Source organism: Pinus tabuliformis, chromosome 9 (genome assembly GCF_031772625.1).
Source record: "Pinus tabuliformis cultivar Carrire ecotype Pingquan chromosome 9, CPIR1, whole genome shotgun sequence".
Classification (NCBI taxonomy): Eukaryota; Viridiplantae; Streptophyta; class Pinopsida; order Pinales; family Pinaceae; genus Pinus; species Pinus tabuliformis.
The window spans coordinates 514,684,681-514,698,630 of NC_142307.1; positions in this window are offsets into that span (position 1 = coordinate 514,684,681).

A 13,950-nucleotide genomic window follows, 5' to 3' on the forward strand; every position below is an offset into this window, starting at 1 on the left:
ATTCAATCTTCACTTGGAGTACAAGTCGATCCATGTGAAAGATGTTCTAGAGTCGAACATGGAAAGACATCACCTGATTACCAGCCAATGATGTAAGCTGTTAACAGGCGCGAGAGGAATCACCGATAATGATGATGACCCTCAAGGTACTACAGTACAATTCGCGTGGTGTGAATAAGGGACTTGGCATCGAACACTGCGCAAAATCTTTCGGTCGAAGGTCATTGATGTAAACCTGTCGCGGGAAGTGAGAAACTTGCCATTGAGGCATGCAATCTTCAAAGTACTGAAAGGGTTGTTCCTAGGTCAACTTCTTGGATAATGAGCTGATGTCGACAAGAAGTGACCCACCGTAGGAGGGCCTTAATGAATCCCACATCTACGACACGGAACGGAGTAAATGATTTTGGAGGTGAAAACGATCTGATGATATGGGGTTCAGGGTGGCGGTCATGAAAGAATGGAGTGTGAATGTATTCCAGCGAATGAGACACAGGTGAATTCTCTGAGCGACTTCTCTTGAACATACCAGCGACACTGACATGGATTGGTAGCATTAACCCCAAATATGGATGGTTTGATGGACCAATGGTGATATGACCAGTGAATGGAACAACCCAACCCAACTTGGATGCGGAGTGAAAGTGTCATGTTCAAGAGCGACTTGCTACTAATAAAGTTTCTTCAAGTTTTCTTACCAATTTTTCCCCAGTCATTGCTGACCAGTACCTCTTTATTTTTGTCAAGCTTGAGGAGGATAACATATGCTTGTTCTATAATTTTCCCTTTAGGAAAACCCGTCGCTATATTTTAACAAGCCTAGCGATAGTGAAACTCGTTCTTGTCTGTATGGACAAGTTTGTTGCTATTCGGTTTTAATGAGTTTAACGACAAAGATAACTCGCTCCTTTTCAATTTTAGAGAGTCTGAAAGGGATGTAAAGGAAACTCCAATAATCCTTTTTCGTCATATAATCCCTTAAGTTTGAAAAAGGTATAAAATAATACGAAAGGGATGAATTTTCGGTAATTTTAACAAGCCAAACAAGACAAGCGCTTGATCTTTTTGTGTAATAATCCCTCAGGTCCAAAAAGATTAAATCTAGAGGAGGGATAACACTTCCGATCGCTTTAACGAGCTGGAGAGGCCAATTGCTCGGCAATCTTTTCATATTTTACGAGTCAGGTGAAAAGAGCTTAAAGGAGACTCGCTTTTGAGGAACGAGTGATAATTTCGGGTAGCAACTGATTCCAGGTAAGGTTTGGAATTTTCCAGTCACGGTAGTGTCACAAGGATGGCTAACAGGATCACTCTTCATAGTTGTTCCTCAAAAAGGGGCAAACAATCAAATGGAGGTGAATGATCGGCTAAAACAGAGTGGAGGTGATGATGAGAACACGACCAGGGCTCAAAAGCTGATGATAATGCATTCACAATGGTTATTTACCGGAAATTGGTTCATTTTTTAATGAGCTTAAACTCTGGGGGAATGTTTGCTCATTGCTTATGTTTAATTTTTAACGAGCTTGAACTCCACATAAAAACTGCTCATGCCAGTCATATAATAAGGATGTCTCATCGATAGGTTCAATTTTTAGGGAGCTTGCACCATTCGAAACTATGCTCCGGCGCCTCTCGCATGCAAGCTAGGAATGACCAACTACACCCCTCTACTTAACTACCAAGATCACTACCAAGGTTAGGTAGGAAACTTTTCCTTTACTTTGTCGGTGCCATGGTGGCCCCTGCGAAGATGAATGGTCGATTTGACCACTCACCCGACCTAGGCGGTTGAAGTCAGTGGAATCATAGAGTTAACGTTAGTTGGTCGCTTCTCGCTTGTTCACAAGAGGTTTGCATGCCCCCAGGTATAGTGAAAAATTTCTAGGCTACCATATAGAAGTTCCCGCATCTGCAAGATAGTTTCCATCCACACCGCAGATAGAAACACTTCCTGGCTTAATCCATTTGGACAAGGGTGGTTCTAAATCCCAACCTCCTAACCTTGACAGAGGAATCTTATTCCGGTCTAATTCCCTCTTCCTATGCGGACGGGTATCGGACCAGTCATTTTCCTTCGCGGAAACCTACTCTATACCTAGAGTTTCCCTACCGGAGTAGGCCAGGGTGCATGCCCCCTGGGTTTCAGTCATGTCCTCCTGAATCACTCTCGCTCATCAGGTAGATGGACTGGAGACTGATGAGACATTCCTTGCGTGAAAAGACCATTTAGGGATGGCATTTGACTATTTGCTATGTGTGAGCCGGGGAACAAAAGCTGGTCTACGAGCTTGACCACTCCGCCTTCATGCGGAAAACACATTACTCTAAAGAGTGAGGAGACAATGGCTCCCATGAAATAAATATAGTCACGCCCAAGGAGTAGATTATAATCTAGAGGTCCTCGGACTACCATTACATTCATGTAAACGATTTTCCTTCTCAACGTTCTGGGCACATTGGGAAGGATCCCTAACGGTTGATTGGTTCCTTTGTCGAAGCCTATCAGATTTCTCATCTCAGGTAGAAGCGATGGCGAACCAAGCGCTTCCCAAGCAATTGAGGAAAGGATACTCACAGAAGCCCCTTCATCTATGATGGTACCAACCATGATCATTTTGTAATCTTGTACAATGATTCGGAATGGTACATTGGCCGGTACCCGGGGTCTGCCTAGTAGATTCCAATCGAAAGAAACGACTAGGTTGCTTGGAGGTGGGACCGAATAGACAGTCGGATATGACTCTGACGAACTTCCTTCTTGCGGTAAAGGAACAGGTAGACGGCCCCCATGTTCATCGGAGTCTGTGTTTATGAAAAGAATTTGGACGGTGCCATTCTAATTCTCTTCGGTGATTGTGTCATCTGAAGATAGACCTTTCGAAGACAAGACCAGGTCAACTGCCACCTCAACCTTTTGACTTTCGTCTGGTATGGATCTAGCGGGTTTATATTCAATGACAAATGCTTCGACTGACCACAATGGTGTGTCGGATGGATTTTCAACTAGCGATGGACTCGGCAAGATTTTCTTGTATCCAAGAGGAAACCGTAGTGGCGAAGCCGAACGGTTATCCAAAAATCTTTTAGCTTCATCTAGGAAGGGACAACGGTGGACGGCGTGATCGCCTTCACAAAATTTACAAGGAAATTTACATTTCCTTTTATGTCCAAATGCTTCACTTTCACTAGTTGATGGTGTACTTTCAACATGGTCTTCAGAGGTTGATGACACCAGGTTGTGCAAACGAGGAGACCAGTCCCTTAAGATCCGAGGGATGCAGGGACAATCTCGGTGATAGTGGTCTCCTTTGCAAATGACACATGGAGATTTAGGCTTAGATGGTGCAGTGTGTGGATTTTCACTAGACGATGCCTAGTTACCCCTTTTCACCTTTGGCTCCTTCTTCTTCTTCTCTTTCTTCTCCTTCCCTTTCTTCTTCTTCTCAGTTACTTGATTTTTAGCTTTACCGGCTTTATCAAGTGAAGAGGAAGGAGGAGAGGGAGAATTGGATGAAGTAGAAGGTTGGGGGGTAACTTTAGTATCATCTAGTTGCTGACTTGATTGCTCAGGAATCATGGTGTTCTGAATGACAGAGGTCAAGAAGAGCCATACGGGCAAGCCGATTGTCAATCCTGGAAGTGACAATGTGGCCATATGGGGTGCACCAACATCTCCCCAAGAGGAGAAAGGACTAGGATTTCCTCCAAGGGGAAATCCTTGGTTGGTGGACTCCATTTTTCTCAACCTAAGACCAACGAGGGAAAGGTGGTGTTATCCCAATTAAAATAAATTTTAGATGCTTTGACACAACTTGTTTTTTCAATTTTAATAGTCGAGAAAAAACAAAAGATGACTCTAGTCGCCTTCGATTTTTAATGAGCCTGAAGTGACAAGTGCTCAGATGGACCTTTTCCTTTAAGGAGTCTGAAAAGGAATGAAAGAGAATACTCTGGAAATATAGACAAAAGGATTACCAAACCAATCACAAAACTGCAGAATACTTTTTACGGTACGACAGTCAATCTTCCCGAATGTTGTGTTCAGTGCATTACAATCGATAGGGCGACAGACACAGTTTCCTATGGATAAAGGATATAGCCTATTGTGGTCTCCCAATATATACTTGACGGTACGTGGGAGCACAAGTCTGTACTGGCACTTGTCGTCTCAAAGAGGAGGAATCACCCAACCAACAGTGAAAGCGATAGTTACCAGGCTTTACGACGCCAGAATACGTCTCTAGCCTAGACTTCTAGATGTTGTGCATTAGGTTCCAAAGCGTTTTTAGGTTCATTAAATTTATTTTACAGTTGATCTTTCTTAAGAAATTTTCCTTTCAGGTTCACCACGTGATGTAGATGTACAATTCCTAAAATGCAATCTAAGATGATAAACAATCGTTTAATCTTCTTTTTGCAATGAAAATCCTAGCTACTAAAGAAAGAGAGATGATATTCTTTCAACATAGAGCAGAGAGCACACACTAGATGCACTGTCCTAAATCAAACCAACAAGAAGTCTAAATGCAAATGCACATGCATGTATTTGTTTTCAGCTTTCTTAATGTGTGAATGACAAGAATAATGCTAAGTACAAATCTGAATTATCTTTTCAAAGTGACAGTACTAACATTTTTCTCTTCAAAAACGAAAGGAAGATAATGACGACACTTTACTATTTTGAATTGAAAACTGCTTTCGACACTTGAAAAACTACTAATCCAAATCAAATACAAGAGTAATTGTATAATTGACCACTAAGAACATTAGAATTCTTTTCTTTGACTGAAAACGACACTTGCGACACTTTCAAATCAAAAGACGACAGTTCGACTATGCTACTAGTTTGTAAAAGAGAACTGAAAATGGCAGAAAAGACATAAAAACATTCACATTTCTTTGCACAATGGAGGAGGAAAGATGGAAAGTAAGGGGGTTTCGGTAGTGGTATACTGATCACAGACAGCAAAACTCCTGAATAGAGCTGAAGAGAGTGAACACGGAAACCAAAATATGAGAGCAGAAGAGGTCTTGTCTGATCAGCGCACCTGTAACACAGGGAAAGTGTGATGCAGCGCACCTACTGCACACGGGAAGTGTAATGCATCCAGATTCCCAAGAGTAAAAGGTGCGATGGTCTAGCGACGAGACTTCAACTGGTTTCTGGGTCATAGTTTGCAGCTCAGTTCAGGGATTTAGGCCGGGCAAGTGATGTACAATAAATATAAATCACAGGGGTTGATATAATGAGGTTACTAGAGCCACCACTAGGGCAATTAGAAAGTTTTCAAATCGATTGTTCAATTTATAAACAAAACCCAGAGATAGACTGAAGCAACATTGATATACTTTTCACTTGCATAGCAAATGCAGTTCGAAGGCTAGCTGGTTTGACTTCAGGCTCCGTCTGTAAGTTTATAAAAAAAACAAATATAGACAAACAAACAATCTATTTGATCCCCAGTGGAGTCGCCATTTTGTTATCGGGAAATCTAGTGTCCACTCGGAGCCGCTAGTCCCACTAAGACTGGTAGCTCTCTTACAAAACAAACAAACTAAAACTACTTTTGTTTTCCTTTATGAGAAGTAGATAAGAGTGGAATGAAGGACACCAGCCTTAATCTTGCGCTTGGTTCCTTGCTCGATTCCTCTCCCTTCTGACAGATCCTTGCCACTTCTCCCTCATCTACCTAGCTTCAAAGAGCACCTATAGAATCAAAGTAGCATATTACTATTAGAGAACAAAGATCTACAATCATAAACAATATAGGACCAGATGTATATTGACCACACAAATGCATATATCATCAAACATACAAGAATGTGGAGGAAAAACTTGAATAGCTTTATTAATATCAAGAATAGCAAAGAGGATTACAACTAATTGTTCTGACCCAGCGTCATCCTCCAGCATGAAAGCCCTTATTTCACCTCATGAAAAGCTTAGATCACCCGACACTATGATATTCCAACAAGAAACCAACAACACTTCCTTACAAGATACAAAATTCCAGCCTCTGGATCTCTATGATGAGGGATCCATATATAGATGATTGCAGGGGGGTGAGTCAGCTTCTGGGATTTTGATTAGTGTCCTCTCTCTGATATTTCTTGATTCCACTTGGAGATTGATGATCCCTTACTCATCCCTGGGTGAATTCAGAGAGGCAAGTGTTACAGGAGAAGTTTCTGGAAGATTCCATGATCATCTACCTCGCAAACTGTCTTTGCCATTTGTTCACTCTCACCCATCGCACCCTACAGAAGGGATTTTCAGTATGCATCACACCTTCCATGTGCATTAGGTGGGATGCATTGCACTTTGACCATGAAGCAGGTGAGATGGTCCAGTTTGACCAGTTCTGAGCAGTTTTTCGTGGAGAACTTCTGGGAGATGATGTAATCAGCTGACCTTGTTCTTTTAGGGTATGGAACAACAATTTTAGGGACTTAGGAGCCCTTGGTTTATGGACATGTTTGATTGGGGTTGCAGTGCCCAAAACTGTCTATAACAACACCTAAATCTATGATTTGTCTAGCTCTCCCTGCGACTTCATCATCCTCTGCAAGTAAAGCGGGGCTCCCTTGTACCTCATTGTCCATTCTCATACATCTGTAATAACAATGTGGATGTCTTTGAGAGTTTTGGTTTTCTTCCCACACTACTGTTGAAAACCATATAGATGGACAACCGCCTTGTGCGTGGTGACAAATATTCTATAGAATGTCTGCATGGTGGTCTCAAGGGTCGATGCTTCAGCAAGTATTTCTTTCTTCATCTTTGCCATAGAGGATCCCATGGATTGTTTTGTTCTTTGCCTGACCTCATGCAATTCCTTTGCCATCCAATCATTATCTGCAATCAATAACTTGACCATTGAGCTCGTAGCCTATACAGAAGTCTTAAAAGAATCAACCATGGAAACTGGATGTCTTCTAACATCTGACACAATCAACCTTTCCTTTATGTGTGGAGGTGATGAGTGATAATTTGGGAGCTACTTTCTTCGTGCATGTACAATCCTTTGTTGCAACTCATCAAATGACAGATCATACACATCCATCACTGGATCATCATCAAGGAGAACAACCTCTCCTTTCTTGCTCGAGACTGGTTGTGATTCTTGAGGTTGCAGACACTGTGGGGTGACCTCAGATGATCCCGTCATGAGATCGGTGTCTTGGTCCTATGGTTCCTATTCCAACTCCATGTCTATTGCTTCAACCATAAGCTCAACCTCCTTAGCAAGTTCTTGAACCTGTACTAGCTCACCCTTTTCTTCATCTAATGGATGCTCTAACTCCTCAACCTATATAGGCGCATTTTTCTCTATCATTGCGCCTTGCCTTTCCTCTTGTTCCTATTTCTACTTATCTTCCCTTTCTCTCCTCCTGAGCTCCTATTCTTCTTTCATCTTCTTTTCTATTTCCTACAACTTCATCTCTTCATCTTCCAACCTTTGATTCTCTCTCTTCCTCCATTCTACTCTCCTTTTGCATTGTTGCCTCTTCGCCTCTATTTCCAAAGCTAATTTCTCAACAAGAGGATCTTCTCTGAACTTGTATCTTTACTTGGCCTCTGGGTTTTCAGCAATCTTCCTCTTGCCTTTGTCATGCACTAGTTTGTTTCCCACTATTGTTTTTGTTGTTTCTTCTTGAGGTGTTGCTACTTGTAGTGCTACTTTCCATTCTACGACCATGCTGACTAGTTCATTAAGCTTAGAGGAGTTATAGAAATACCTCCAAGGGTATTCCTCTAGCCAATGACATGCCCCATGGATCCATGGGTAATACACCTTCACACCATGGTTCTTGCATATGCACTGGGGATCATACAGATTGAAACTCTTAGTGCCAAACTCAAACCTCTTCAAGGCCTCATCCTCGGAATCCAAATCCTTCAAGATGCAGATTTCGTACAATCAATCTGCAAAGGAAGAGTATGCCATGGTGCCTTCTTCCTCCTGTGCAGTCTTGCTGATAACCTTGTGGAGATGTGATATGCAACCTCTTGCATGACCAACTTGTCTGTGGCAAATATTGGTAGCACATGTAGAGGCTTCTCTCTGCGAAACATCCTGATGAAGGTGCCACCGGGTGAAGCATACTAATCTCCATTGTTAAGTAATGCCTGTGTCGCTTCTTGGGACATGCAAGGTGGATCCTGTTCGAAGATCATCTTGTAAACATGGGTGCTGAAGTGGTTAGATAGCCTCGCCATGACTCCTCGGTAACTTCAATTAGAGAGAAACTTACAATAGATGTTCACAACATCATATGATTGTGTCCATGTCCAACCCATGCCAAGAAACTATTGTTGGGCACATATTACATCAAGCAGGTACACGAACATAAATAATATTTCTTAGATGCATTTCGAGCATTATACACATGCACTTTCATATGAAGATCCAACATGTCCGACCAATTGAATGGAATTCCTTCATTTAACAATTGATCCAATACAACCACCCAACCTTGTGGAAATGTCTCCTTGCTCTCTTGACCATACAAGCAGCATGCAAAGATGACCAAGAGTTGGTAAGCCTTCATGAGTAACTTAGCCTTATAGACCTGGTTAGGTTTTGCCCTGAACTTCGATGACTCTCTTACCCAATGCATCATGATGTCTCTATTGTTCACATTGCTATTGGGAATGTAGCAGAGTGCATCCATGTGGTTCACCAATTGTGGAAAGTGATACATTTGATGGTATTTTTCCGACCTGAAGGTGGCAATATTAGTTCCATGAACACTGCTCAATGTCATCATCTCAGGATCAGTATGTGAGACAATACAGTGAATGACGTACATGCATGGGAAGGCGGGCTACCTGCATGCAAAACTGTACAAGCCTAACTTGTGGATGTTGACATAGACCTATCAATCTTCTAGATCTTTCTTGAAACTGCCTGCAAATATGTCCTTTATTTGTTGCCATGTTATCTTCATGTCCTTCTCTATGAACAACTACGTGTCTGCATAGATTGACAAGTTCATTGGCACCTATTCAACCACATCTCTAGTGCTACTCTCTACAATATCCTTTGATCCATCTCTCTTGGAAACCATGCTACGTGTATTGCTGAGAAGCTGCTCAACAACTTTTGTACCTAGAGATAAAGAGGACACTCATGGCATGCAAATGTTAACTTAAAATTAAAAATCACTTCAAGGAATGATCATGCAACAAACTAGACAAGTATAGGGAAAGATTGCACAATTTTAACTTTCAGAGGAGAGGGACTATTAGCTGGATTTTTGCATTGCGCAGTCCCATCTGCTAGTGAGAGGTACTGATGACTGTAATTGCGCAATATGCAGTCCAGTGTGGCTTGCTAATGATTGGAACTGTGAAATACACAGTTCAGATTGGCTTGATGCTGGTTGGGACTGCACATTACGTAATCCTTGTGGGCAAGAATCTAGGATTGTCTCTTGGAACTGCGTAGAAAGCATCTAGAGCCAGTCACTGTCAGCCTCTATGAAATTCCTGGAGACAAGGCAGAGCCTTGAGTTCCAGACATGTGTAGTGTATGCTGGGAAGAGCTAGATCATGCCAAGGTAACCCAAATCTGCCTAAGGGAAACTTGAAAACGAGTAGATCTGAATGCATGAGTGAAGGATGGTGCAGATCTAAGTGAATGGTAATTCATGCAATCAAAACAAATGAAGGAATCAGTCAAATAGACGAACAATGAAGCTTGTGGGGAGAGTTGCCGCAACAATGACCATTAGTGCAAAAACTGGGTTATGCATGTGATGCTTAAGAAAGGCAATGGCAAACTTGAAACAATAGTTCTAAAAGCTAAAAAAAATAAAAACTCTAGTGCTCATTCAATAAAACAGGAAAAAGAACACTTACACAAGCCAAGGAAACAAAGGTGACAGAAAAATCACCAAACGACTTAAAAAACAAGGCTTACCCGAAAAAGTTATGCGATTGTGTCAAAGGTTCCTATATTCCTCGAGAATACTAGAGCTCTAAGATCGAAGGTGAAAATGAGCTCTGGTGGTGCTGATTAAATAGATTTGATCGATTTATGGTTTAGGACGTGCATGCCAAAAATATAGGAAAAAGAGACAAATGGCGACAGTGTCTAAAATTAACTCAAGTGTAACTCCCACTAGTAAAAATAGATCCCTATTTTTAAGGGATGATTTTTTTCTTTTTTATTTTCTGCTTTTTGGGGAAGGGCTTCCATACACGCATGGATAAATTGCATAGTTTTGGAGGGAACTAGGGAACTTGTTGGCACATGCATCAGACAATAACTGAGGGAATGCTTCTATGCAATTCCTAGGTTGAGTGGCTCTGGCTGCCTCTCATGCTCTGTGGAGTTTCTAAAATAAAGATAGGCTGCCAGCTAGGTCTACACAGTTTTGGAGTTGAAGCTCACCACTAGGCTAAGTTACACATTTCCTGAGAGCAAGGTTGGCTTCCCTCTAGGACTACACAGATTGCTAAGGAAGTGAAAGAACCAGACCACAACCAAGTCTTGGGGAGGTCAGCTTGTGGTTAGATAGCAAAGCAAGTAAGCAACACAAACTGTAAAGGAAAAGATAAAATCAAAGAAAGTGTAAGACAAGCTATTGAGATTTTAGTAGGGAGGCTCCAAAATGAAGAAAAGAAAAAAATTTGGAGGGTGGTTGTAGCCACTACAAGATTGGTGACACACTGGTAGAACTCCAACTCTCTGTATGGACCTTATCTCATGTAAAGTGAGTCTAACTCCTCTGGAAGTATTGTTTGATTCTTTGATTGTCATGGCTCCTTCACTAGCTTGAGTTAAATATGTAGTCCCCACCATTCTCTTTATTGTTTAGCACACATACCAAACCAAGTCAACTAAGTTGTTTTGATTGGGTATGAGGGGTATATTGATGCACAAGTAATATAAATTGCTAGAGTTTAAGTTTCATCTTTGGTGTTGCTCCGCTACTAGCAAGCATGGACAGTACCCCGATAGAGTCACTTCAAGAACATAAGCATTTATCTTCTTCCAGTGAGGCTGGGCAGTAACCCGACAGAGTTACTTGCTTCACCTCTCTGTGTAGAGAGCATATTTCTTCTTTTCCCTTTATTTCATTTTTCATTTTCATTTTTTCATTTTTCAGAGAACTGTGCATAGGCACTTATTTCTTTCACAAGGTGTAAGAGGGATCTCTACTTATTGAGAGAAGAAGACATTGTCCCTTTAGAGAAGGCTGTTATATATACCTCTGACATACTTGTTAAGTTTTTCCCCCTGACCTTACTATACTTAACTGAGTTGACAGGGATTAACCGAAAATAAAAAACTGATTAGAGTAGATGGTATTAGTTAAAAGTGAAAGAGTTGTGTTTTCACCAAGACTCACTCTAATCATAACATATTTTCCATCAAGGTATCATCGACTAAAGAACACAAGTTCTTAATAAAGAGAGGGGATAACATATAACCAAATATTGATAGTTGTATAGGTCCTCTTGTACTTTGCCCTGCTTGTCTCAAGAGCTAAACACGGTTTCATGTGAAACTGATCCTACAGGTGCATAAATAATAAAACAAACAAGCAAGAAAAGGAAAAAATAAAAAATGAAAGAAAAGTGAGAAAGTGAAAGAAAAACATGAAAGAAAAAGAAAACCAAAAATCCAACAGTGCATGGGCCTAGTCACATGAAGTGATACTTCCAATGCAACCATCGGCGCATTGGTTGGCCCATGTAGGTGAAGGCATGGTTAACAAGAAAGATATTTAGGAAAACGAACAAGTAAGAAAGATAAAACAATGAAGACCAACACGCTCAAATTGTGAATGCATCCACATAAAAGAAAAGTGTAAAAGCATAAGACAGACACTCTATGGATGTACCATGGTGTTGCATCACACTGTGCACAGATAACAAACATGCACGCTCTTTTGATCTGGAAAAACGAGAAAACATGCAGAAAGAAGAAAGAATTTTCTTAGCAACATGACTTGCTATGTATGACTCCTCCATTGCATGAGTGATAAGATCATGTGATTCTGGTGGAGGAAGTGAAATTTCTGGATCAGATTGATATTTAATGCAAACAAGAGAGTGATGAGGAATCTGGGTATATTGAACAAATTTTTGATCAGAAGTGGAACTATCCGTAAGGCTGCGAGAACCTGACATAACCATCAGCTTGGTGTGAAGTTCTTTGGCAACTTGAGGGGTCTCCACTTCATTAGCAGGTAGATCATAAAATACCGGTGGCTTAGAAAGATCAATAGCAAGTGAATTAGAATCGTGATCTAATGAATGAGTGAAGAGATCATGACAACCATGATCAGAAAATTTGAGATGAGCATCGACATCCTCATGATCTAATGAATCATATAGAGGGGTTGATGAAAAACAAATTTTTTTACCCTCTGAATATCCATAAATAAAATATGATAGATTTGGCGGATTCGGAAAGAAAGATTGTTCCTCTCTACAATCAAATGATAGACTGACATCCTGTGTGTAATATGAATGATCAGAAGTAGAAACATCTAGGAATGAATTTTCATAAGAGAAATCAGAAATGCCAGAATCACAAAAGATGTTAGGAAAATGTGGATGAGGGGTGTATGGAAGGAAGTCATCCTTCACCACGACTTCTTCTTCATATTCTCACACATACTTATCAACAACTTGTTCCTTGTGAACAATAGAGGTGGAGTCCGGAATGGATGAACACAACAAAGTACAATCTGGAGGATCAAAGGAACCAAAGGATGGAGGTTGAAAAGACAAGAACACGTGACAACCATCGGGGTTGCAGTCCAAATCTTCGCAGATGTTCAGAGCACATGGGGTGGGAGGATGTGATAGTTCAACAGATGGGTTCACAACGTCTCCCACCTCGTCCTGCAGAGCTAGATTTGTTTGATGAGAAGAGGATGAAGGGTCACTTGTGACAAGAACCTTGTTGACCTTAGATTTGGAAGCTCTAACATCGAGGTATGATGGGAGGGGTTCTTATGATTCTAACTCATGTCAATTTTCAGATATGTGAAGAAGACACCAAAATATATCCTTGTGAAATTTCCAATCGACTTCATCTTCTGGGATTTGAAAAACGAGATTACAAAGGTCATCCCAAAATTAGACAATGGATTCTTTAGGTGATTTCCTTAATTCCATAATTTTTTTATTGAGTGCTTTGCATTCATAATGATAGAAAGCACATATTAACTCTCTGATCATGTGATCATACGAGTCAATAGAGATTGCAGGTAATGTGTGACACCATTGCTTGACGTGCCTTTCAAATGTGTAACCGAACAACCCACAACGAATTTTGTCTGAGGGAACTTCATTCCTATCACAAAAACCTAAGAAGGAAATTCCATCTCTTAGCAGGGCTACTCCACCTTCACCACTATACTTGATTTGTGACAAGTCATCTATGATATCCTCCAACACTTTGAAATCATGTGCATGAGAAAAACATGTTTGAGTTAAGATTGTAATGTAAGTCATGAATGATGTGCAAAGACTCAAAATAGAATTTTAGGGCTCATCTTGTCATATGGCCCTCCTTATAGCACCAGAAATGTTGACGGTGCTGGACCCACCAACATGTCAAGGGATCTCCCACGTAAGAAGTCCCAACTAGACCTCAGACCACATGGAGTAGGAGTCCAAACAATGGGTAGTAAAGTAGCACGTTGACCATGGTAGTGCGCAAAGGTAAGTGTGATAACTTTGTCGGAAGCAAGTGTGTGACCTTGTAGCGAGTCAAGTGAGATGCATGGGGGTTTTAACACATGGAGCGGAAAAGGAAATGTGTCCCTTAGAAGTTTTTAATAGTAAAAGGAACACACGAGTGGAATGTCATCACAAGATGGAAAGTAGAATAGTCCACAAACCAAAGTGATAGGTTAATCCAACAACACGTCAACAGCAAGGTTCATACAATTTCATACAAAGTAGTTCATACACAAATG